At 44.6% G+C, this 9,272-nt stretch overlaps 1 long non-coding RNA gene across 2 annotated transcripts in view; it reads right to left on the bottom strand.

The window, feature by feature from the left end:
* Positions 1 to 299: 299 nt before the first annotated feature.
* Positions 300 to 9,272, bottom strand: part of LOC116085996 — a 10,543-nt gene continuing 1,570 nt past the window's right edge. The window contains exons 2-4 of one of the 2 annotated variants that reach the window (XR_004116782.1): positions 8,736 to 8,882; positions 6,439 to 6,528; positions 300 to 412 (exon numbers count right to left, since the gene is read on the bottom strand). This is a non-coding gene — a long non-coding RNA (uncharacterized LOC116085996). The remainder of the gene's footprint in view (positions 413 to 6,438; positions 6,529 to 8,735; positions 8,883 to 9,272) is intronic. The other variant, XR_004116783.1, reaches the window with a different exon arrangement.

The raw sequence follows: 9,272 nt of genomic DNA, 5'->3' as shown, positions 1-9,272 counted from the left end.
ACAGGGAAAGGCCACTCAGGGAGGCAGAACCACTGATAGCAACTTACCCCATGGTGTTGACACTGCTCCAGGACTGGGGAAGCGCAGTCTGAGGCACAGGACAGCTGGAGCTGGCTCAGGGGTCCCAGGCCTGCAAGGAAGCTGGGGCCATCTGGCTCTTAGGCTCTTGGACACCCAGGCACCACTGGGTGCGGAGGAAGAGCTGAGAACGGAGTGTGCCCCCCCAGCCTGACCCCCCACCCCAGGGCAGGGGAGGAGGGAAGCGGGGCTCCAGCTGGTCCTGAGAGGACAGTCTTTGGCTCTGTGGGTGGCAGGCTAGAGTTTGGCTTAGCTTGGTGGTGATCACGGCTGGAAGTGCAGAGAGGCCTTCTACAACAGCTCTATGGGTGAAGGTCTTCTCCATGACCGCCCACTGTGGATCCCAATGAAAAGAGGCAGTCCATGGTTCTAAGGCATTTATTGTCATGGTGGAAGGTGGATGAGTAAAACCATATTCCCCTTCTCAGGGTGGGCCTGAGGTTAAATACCTTTTGCAGGGAGGAGTGTCTGGGAAAGAAAGCTAAGCCCTGCAGGCCTTTAGGTAACTCATTAAAATGGAGATCTGTCTTGAGCCTATGTGACCACAGGTCATGTCTTCTACATGTGGAGGGATTTGGGACTTTGCCCTTATGTGACTGATGACCACAAATCTATGGGAGTACTGTGCCTAGTGACGGTCCTGGTGCCCAAGAACAGGTGAAGTGCCTACCGTCCCTTCAAGATTTCTGAGGTTTCAAGCCTTAGCACAACCAGGAACCAGGCTATCTTTCACGGTCCCACACTTAACCCCTATTAAAAGAAGCCACCCAGCCTGACAATCTGAGCTCCATCCCCAGAGCCCAACAGTACAAGAGAGAACTGATTTCTGAAAGCTTTTCTCTGATTTTCACAGTGTGTGTGTGTGTGTGTGTGTGTGTGTGTGTGTGTGTGTGTGTATGTGTCCTTACTGATTATATATGGTTGAAGATATGCATATCACACACACACTCCAAAAAATGTAAAGATATATTTTTAATCCAGACCCTTAAGTATCCTCCTTCAAGTGGTCCACTACTCTCTTGCATCATATTCTGAACTGTTTTATACCTTTAAGTATTCTTGCTGTTTTAAAAACTGTCTAAGACCTATTTCAATCCTGTGAAAAAGGGAACCTAGAAGCCCCAGGTCCAGACCCTACCAATAATTGTGCAAGTGTCTGTAAGTCCACCACTTAGAAAGTAGTGGTGAGAAGATGAGAAACACAAGGTCATCCTCATCTACATAGCAAATTTGAGGCCAGACCAGGTACATGAGAACCTGTGTCAAACAAACAGTTCCCCAAAAGAATGCCTTAAGCCCCACTCCCAAGCAGCTATTAAAGCTTGGCTCTTAGAGGTTTTGGTGTATGTTACTTGTGCTTCCACTAGGTGGTGCAATTAGATATCTTTCAATATAGACCCCTAGTAATCTGTCCTGTTTTTGGTTAGTTCATGTTTTGTTTTGTTTTGAGGGAGAGAGAGAGAGAGAGAGAGAGAGAGAGAGAGAGAGAGAGAGAGAGAGAGAGAGAGAGAGAGAGAGAGAAACAGACAGACAGACAGACAGACAGATGTTCTCACGCATAAATAAGCAGTAAGGGCTGCTGAGAGACACTCTTTGGTTGGTGAGACCAACCGAGCCCTCTGGAAAGGATGTTCCAAGCTGCTGAGCTAACTAAGCTGTGCAGTGAGCTCCAGGTTTCCAGTTTTCCTGAGCTGTCTCGGCTGGGCTGTGGCGATGCAGCTGCCTTGGAGTCAGATCTTCTCACCAATATTCCTTTATGTAACCCCAACAAAACTCACTGGTTCACTAAGTCAGACTTCGGTGGTATCTGAACTTTCATTTATTGTGTGTTTCCTATCTGGCATATGGTTGGTCATGCCTCTGCACACATAGTGTCACATAACAGAGACAAATGTCTGGACATGCCTTTAAGGAATTAGCTTGATTAGGTTAATTGATGTAGGAAGAACTCATCCTTAATGTGTGTGTGTGGCATCATTCCCTGAACTTGATCTGAATAAAAAAGAAGGCTTAGGCCTATAAGATGGCTAACCAGGAAAAGGTACCTGTTGCCAAGACTAATTCAATTCCTGAGTTCAATTCCTGGGACCCAGACGGTAAAAGCTGAGAACCAACTCCCATGGGTAATAGTCCTTGACCTCCGAATTCACACCGTGGCAAGCACATGCTTCCCCCCCACCCCCCCAAAAAATCAGCATACTAAAATTATCAAAAAAATTACTGGGTCTACAGAAATGGTTCAGCAGTTTAACACAAACACACACACAGAGAGAGAGAGAGAGAGAGAGAGAGAGAGAGAGAGAATGAGAGAGACAGAAACAGAGACAGAGAGACAGAGAGAGAAAGAGGTATATACATTTGTGCAAATGCACCTAAATGAAAATCAATCTTTTAATTAAAAAAGGAGAAAACCAGTGGGGCCTTGGCATTCATCTTCCTCTGCCTTGCAACTGCCTATACACAGTGATCAGCCAGCCTTCTGCTGCCACCGTGCCTTCTCCCTGACAATGCACTACAACTCCCTGTAACTCTGAACCAGAATAAACCCCTCCTTCCCTTAAATTGTTTTCCTTAGGGTATTCCATCACAGCAATGTGACGGTAACAGCTAATACTTAGGGCTACAGCTAATACTTAGGGCTTGACAAAAATGATTCCATTTTGTCTCTAGCAACTGTTACAATGTATTTAATATTTTCTAAGAAAAATGCAGAATCTGGGCAGGTGAGATGGCACAGTTGGCAAAGGTGCTTGTTGTCAATTCTGATGACCTGAGTTCAATCCCAGGAACCACATGGTGAGGAAAGAGATAATCCCAAATATTGCCTTCTGATCTGTACTTGTGTGTCATGGCAGGTGTGCAACCATGTGCACAAGCATGTGTACACTCACATGTGGAGAGCGGTACAGCTGGAGAGGCATTCGCCATGACAAGATGACGCCTACTTCCTCTGTTGGCTCCTGGTAAACAACTGTTTGCGCATGTGCGTAGAGTGAAAAGATGCCAAGTCACGGCCCATCCCGGGGCGTCATTTGGGTGATGAGCAAACAGCCAATCATGGGCGGACACGCCGCGCTGTGGTGTATATAAGCTGTGGTGTATATAAGGTGTATATTGGCTCGGCCCTTTTTCCCTCTAGATGAGGGCAATAAACGTTTGCTGCAGAAGGATCCTAATGTCCGCTTGTCTTCTTCCCAGCGAGACGACTGCGCGGGCTACACTCACATACATAAGTAGATAAGTAAGTGAATGTAAAAAGCATAGTTCATAAATCTTTGAGATGTATTAACTTTTGAATCATAAAAGAAGTCTTGCTGGGCGGTGGTGGCACAGGCTTTTAATCCCAGCACTTGGGAGGCAGAGGCAGGTGGATTTCTGAGTTCGAGGTCAGCCTGGTCTACAGAGTGAGTTCCAGGACAGCCAGGGCTACACAGAGAAACCCTGTCTCGGAAAAAAAAAAAAAAAAAAAAAGAAGTCTCTGCTTTTTCAAAACCCTTCTGTGCATCTTTCTCTTGCATATATGAAGAACTTTAAAGGTATTCTACACTTTGCTACACCTTTGCAAAAGGTAGCAATACTTGAGTACCTATGGTACAGCAGCCACTGTTTCAAGCAACTGAACATCAGTGAATGAAACAAAGTTCCTATCCCTGTTCCATTGGAAATTCTTTTTTTGTTTGTTTTGTTTTGTTTTTGAGACAGGGTTTCTCTATGTAGCCCTGGCTGTCCTGGAACTCACTCTGTAGAACATGCTGGCTTTAAACTCAGAAATCCGTCTGCCTCTGCCTCCCAAGCACTGAGATTAAAGGCGTGCATCACCACTGGAAATTCTAATGGAAGAGAGCGTATAAGACATGTCCGTGTCTACTGGTAATTAGTGCAAAAACCATACCAGAAACAGAAAGCAAACAAACATTGCCTTTGAGAATTTTGAATAGGGTTGGGATATGACAATTTAAAAGTTCTGAGGGGATCTCTTTGAAAATAACATGATGGGCTGGCAAGATGGCTCAGCTGGTAAGAGCAATGACTGCTCTTCCAAAGGTCCTGAGTTCGGATCCCAGCAACCACATGGTGGCTCACAACCACCCCGTAATGAGATCGGATGCCCTCTTCTGGTGCGTCTGAAGACAGCTGCAGAGCGAGCCAGCCAGGGGTGGCAGAGGTCCTGAGTTCAACAGCAACCACACACATGATGGCTCATGGCCAACTGTACAGCCACAGTGTACTCATACACATAAAATAAATAAAATAAATCTTAAAAAAAAAAAGAAAGAAGAAAATAACATGAAAGGAGGGGAGAATGCGCTCAGGCTGGATGCAAGACCACTGTAGAAATGAAGATGAGTGTCAATGACTTGGACCCAAGAGGTATAGGCAATTAGATTATAGGTTTCAAATGATAGAACCTACAGACTTATTAGCTGATTCAGTGTCAAAAGGATAGACATTTATAGTGCAAAAAAAGAGTGCAGTTGCCACTTGCTATAGTAAAGGAAAGCCCGAGTAGATCAAAAAAGATGTTCTGTGTAAGTCTGAAATGAATGCTTTAAAATAGAGTAGCCAGATCAAATAAGCAGTTAGACAATTTGTCAAGTAAACGGAATAAAGTTTACAAATTGGAGTATGCTAGCCAAGTGAAATGTACTGTACAAAGAATTCATGAAGGATTGTCAAGCAGCTAGAGAGAGTTCTTGCTATGCTACCAAAAAGACCTAAGTTTAGATCCCAGAACCCACATAGCAAGCTGGGCATGGTCTCACACATACCTGCAATCTTATCCCTTTGTGGGAAGGTACTCAGAAAAAAGGATGGCCGGGTGGTGGCACACACCTTTAATCCCAGCACTTGGGAGGCAGAGGCAGGCAGGTTTCTGAGTTCGAGGCCAGCCTACTCTACAGAGTGAGTTCCAGGACAGCCAGGGCTACTCAGAGAAACCCTATCTTGAAAAACCAAAAAGAAAAAAGAAAAAAGAGGATCAAGGGAGATTGTGTAATGCCAGCCTAGGTGAAAAATATGAGCTCCAGGTTCAAGGAGAGACAGACCCTGCCTCAAAGGAATTGTGTGTGTGTGGGAGGGAAGAATGATATAGGGGAATACCCAGTGCTGTCTTCTACCCTCTTTGAGCATTAACACAGGCATCTGCAATCCCACATACACATGGATACATCCCATGAACATGGACATAAATCCACAGGAATCTCCCTGCTCCTTATGGGGTCGTTGGCCACAAGCCCATGAGGGTCAAGGGAGCAGAAATGTCAAGCAGTGTTCAGAAGGCCTCAAACCAAAGGACTTCTGGAGAGACAGCTGAAGTGAGACAGCTCTACTTTATTGTTTCTGGGGTACGGTATATAAGGACTCAGAATGACAGGAGAAAAGAGCTAAAAATGGTTATAACACAACACCTAATTATTATACAGGCGAGAGACCAGAGCACAACATGTGCTGAGTCATGCACGAGTCATTCTTCGGATAAGGTCTGAGCCACTCTCCAAGTAAGGTCAGGCAGAGAAAGGGAAGCCCTGCTCAGAAGGGAGTCCTCCATTTTAGGCCAAGCTTGAAGAGCTGTCAGGACATGGTGGACTTCGACCTCAATAGCAGGGCTCTCCAACATAAACCAATGCACATGTACACACACACACACACACACACACACACACACACATACACACATACATACACACATGCACACATACATACACACATACATACACACACGCACACACATACATACACACATACACACATGCATACACATACACACACACACATACATATATACATACACACACGTACACATGCACACACATACATACACACTTAAGAAAAAAGAATTGAGCCCTCTCCCTCTCCCCCTCTCCCCTTCCCCTTCTCTCCCTCTCCCTCTCCCTCCTCTCTTTCCCCGCTACTGCCCCCTCTCTCCCTCTCAATTAAACCTCTTACACGTGGAAAAAAAAAAAAAAAGAAAAAAGAATTGAGCTGGTCGGTGATGGTGCACGCCTTTAATCCCAGCACTTGGGAGGCAGAGGCAGGCAGATTTCTGACTTCGAGGCCAGCCTGGTCTACAGAGTGAGTTACAGGACAACCAGGGCTATACAGAGAAACCCTGTCTCGAAAAACAAAACAAAACAACAAAAAAAAAAAGAATAGGACGATAATTGTTCCAGACTTGGTGCTACGGGACTATAATCTTTGCTACATGGAAAGTTAGAGGCAGGAGAATGGCAATTTTAGACCAGCCAGTTGAACTACATAGATACTGCCTTCTATAAAATTTCTCCCTTTCTGTTCTGTAAGATCATTTTTACCTTGCTTCTCCTTGCTTTACCTTCTCCTACTCAGCCCGCCTCCACTCACCTTTTCTCTGTGCTGTTTTTGTTTTCTAGGCACTGACGTTCATTCTTTCATATTTGTCTCTTCATCATCTGGATACACCAAAAAAAAAATCTGCAAGAGAATAAATGGATATTGTATAGCGTTCATTACCAGGAAATATTTTATGTGTTCTGTAGATAAACAAAATAACTCACTAGTTAACAAGGCTCTTAGCTTTACATGTCCTGTATCCTTTTTATTTTTAGCATAGAAAATTATGTTTTTATAGCATAGCACCTGGATAAACAAAAGAGTTTGGGACTTGAAAGAGAGCACTGCAATTTTTTGTGCAAACCAGCTGTGATGATTAATTTGTCGAATGGATTTAGAATCACCATGGAAACACATTTCTGAATGCATCTATGAAAGTGTTTTCAGAAGGGCTTAACTGAAGAGGGAGAGCCTGAATGTGGGCAGTATAACTCTAGGTTGGGGCCCGACTGAATAGAAGGAGACAGGGACCGAGCACCATCTCTTTGCTTTGTGGCTGGAGCAATGTGACCAGCCAATTCATTCTCCTGTCACTTTGCCTTCCCCCACTTTAATGGTGTACCTGCGGTTGGAATGCTAGGCCATAGGGAGTGGCACTATTAGGAGGTGTGGCCTTGTTGACAGAAGCAGGTCACTGTGGAAGCAGGCTTTGAGACTTTTTTTTTTTTTTTTTGGTTTTTTTTTTTTTGGTTTTTCGATACAGGGTTTCTCTGTGTAGCCCTGGCTGTCCTGGAACTCATTCTGTAGACTAGGCTGGCCTCGAACTCAGAACTCCGAGGCTTTGAGTTTTTTTTTTTTTTTTTTTAAGATAATTTTATGTGTATGAGTATGGCTGCTGGGAATTGAGCTCTGGCCCCACTCCCTCTGTCTGGCCCCGCTCGCTCTGGCCCAGCTCGTTCTGCCCCCCCCCACTCTGGCATAATCCACAGTAGCTGTCTTCAGACACACCAAAAGAGGGCGGCCAATCTCATTACGGATGGTTGTGAGCCACCATGTGGTTGTTGGGATCCAAACTCAGGACCAAGAGCAGTCAGTGCTTTTACCCACTGAACCATCTCGCCAGCCCCAGCTTTGAGATCTTAAATGCTCAACCTCTGCCTAGGATGGCATACAGTCTCCTTCTGCTGCCTGCACATCAAGGTGTAGAATTCTCGGCTCCTCTAGCACCACATCTGCCAGAAACCGGCCATGATTCTGGAAGCTGTAAGCCGGCACCAATCAAATGCTGACCTTTATAAGAGCTGCTGTGATTGCGGTGTCTCTTCACAGCAATAGGAACCCTAACTAAGACAGTTTCTGCAAACTGTGATCCAAAGGAAACCCTTTCTTGAGTGGCCTTTGTTACCGATTTTGTCGTAACAAGAAAAGTAATACAGGATATTTTTTTAACTAGAATTCAAGAGTCCATGTTACTAACTTATTCAATGAATTAATCATTTACAGTTCCTAATAGTCTGAATCTGGAATGTCTTTACCCTTAGCTTGGTACTGTTGGAGGGTGACTGAGATTTTGAGAAAGGAGATGATGGGTGGTTTTTAGACCACTGTGATGGGCATTAAAGGGAACTGTGGGACTGGTCTCTGTTTTCTCTTTTACTTTCTGGTCATGCACAGAGCTGTTTTGAGGTTGGGGCCTGGCTTTGTGGGTGAAGCACTTGCTTCTCAAGTGTGAGCGTGTGAGTTTGATCTCCAGCACCCAGGCGAACAAAAGCCAGGAATGGCAACACACACCTCTGATCCCAGCCCTGGGGGCGTGGAGATGGGATTCCTGAGGCTTACCAGCAGCCAGCCTACTATGCTGAGTTGTAGGCACACTAAGAGATCCCATCTCAGAAATAAAAAGCAGGCAATATTCCTGAAGAGCAGCCCCCAAGGCTGTTCTCCTGCCTCCACATGCATGTGCAAGCAGGTGCATGCACAGGGCCACGCAACCAAAATAAAGTGAAATAAATGTGATTGATTTGTGCCCACAAAAAAATAGACAGGGTTTCTCTGTCCACCACCATCACCAGGATATCTCTCTTTCTTTCTTTCCTTCTTTCTTTCTTTCTTTTTATGTTTCCCGCAACAGTGAAGAGCACTGGCTGCTCTTCCAGAGAACTCAGAGAACTCAAGTTCAATTCTCAGTACTAATATGCCAGCTTGGAACCACCTGTAACTCTAGTTTCAGCAGATTTAGCATGTTCTTCTGGCATGTGCATGGTGCACAGACACACATACAAGAAAACACCAATACACCTTAAATAATTAAATTAAATTAAATTAAAACGTAAGTCACCCTACCTTACCTTTTCAGACATCAAGATAACTACATGCAGTAACACTTGATATTGCTTGTAACTGATGCAGCCTGATTCATATTTCATTCCTCTGGGGTCTGCGCGACTATCAGAGTCAGGAGAGTCAGGTCATTCACTTGAGGCAAGAAGAAAATCCTGTTGAACAGGACTCAGTAGTGTTATCTAGTGTTGCTTCAAACGTCTAGAGTCTGTCACTGGACAGTCTATTTTAGGCATCGTTAAGTACAGTACAACTTGGAAAAAAAGTTTCCTGGTACAAGGAGGCATACTTATAGCAAAACTTTCCTCAAAGTACATGTTACTTCTTCTATGAAGATGGGTTCTAGGGGGCTGGAGTGTTAAGAGCACTGACTGCCCTTCCAGAGGTCCTGAGTTCAACTCCCAGCAACCATATGGTGGTTCACAACCATCTGTAATGGGATTGATGCCCTCTTCTGGTGTGTTTGAAGACAGCTACAGTCGTATACATAAAATAAATAAATCTTTAAAAGAATTTAATCATGTAAATTTTTACTTTTTTATTTT

The sequence above is a fragment of the Mastomys coucha genome, unplaced genomic scaffold (assembly GCF_008632895.1).
Source record: "Mastomys coucha isolate ucsf_1 unplaced genomic scaffold, UCSF_Mcou_1 pScaffold12, whole genome shotgun sequence".
Taxonomy (NCBI): Eukaryota; Metazoa; Chordata; class Mammalia; order Rodentia; family Muridae; genus Mastomys; species Mastomys coucha.
This window is presented reverse-complemented; position numbering and strand designations above follow the sequence as displayed.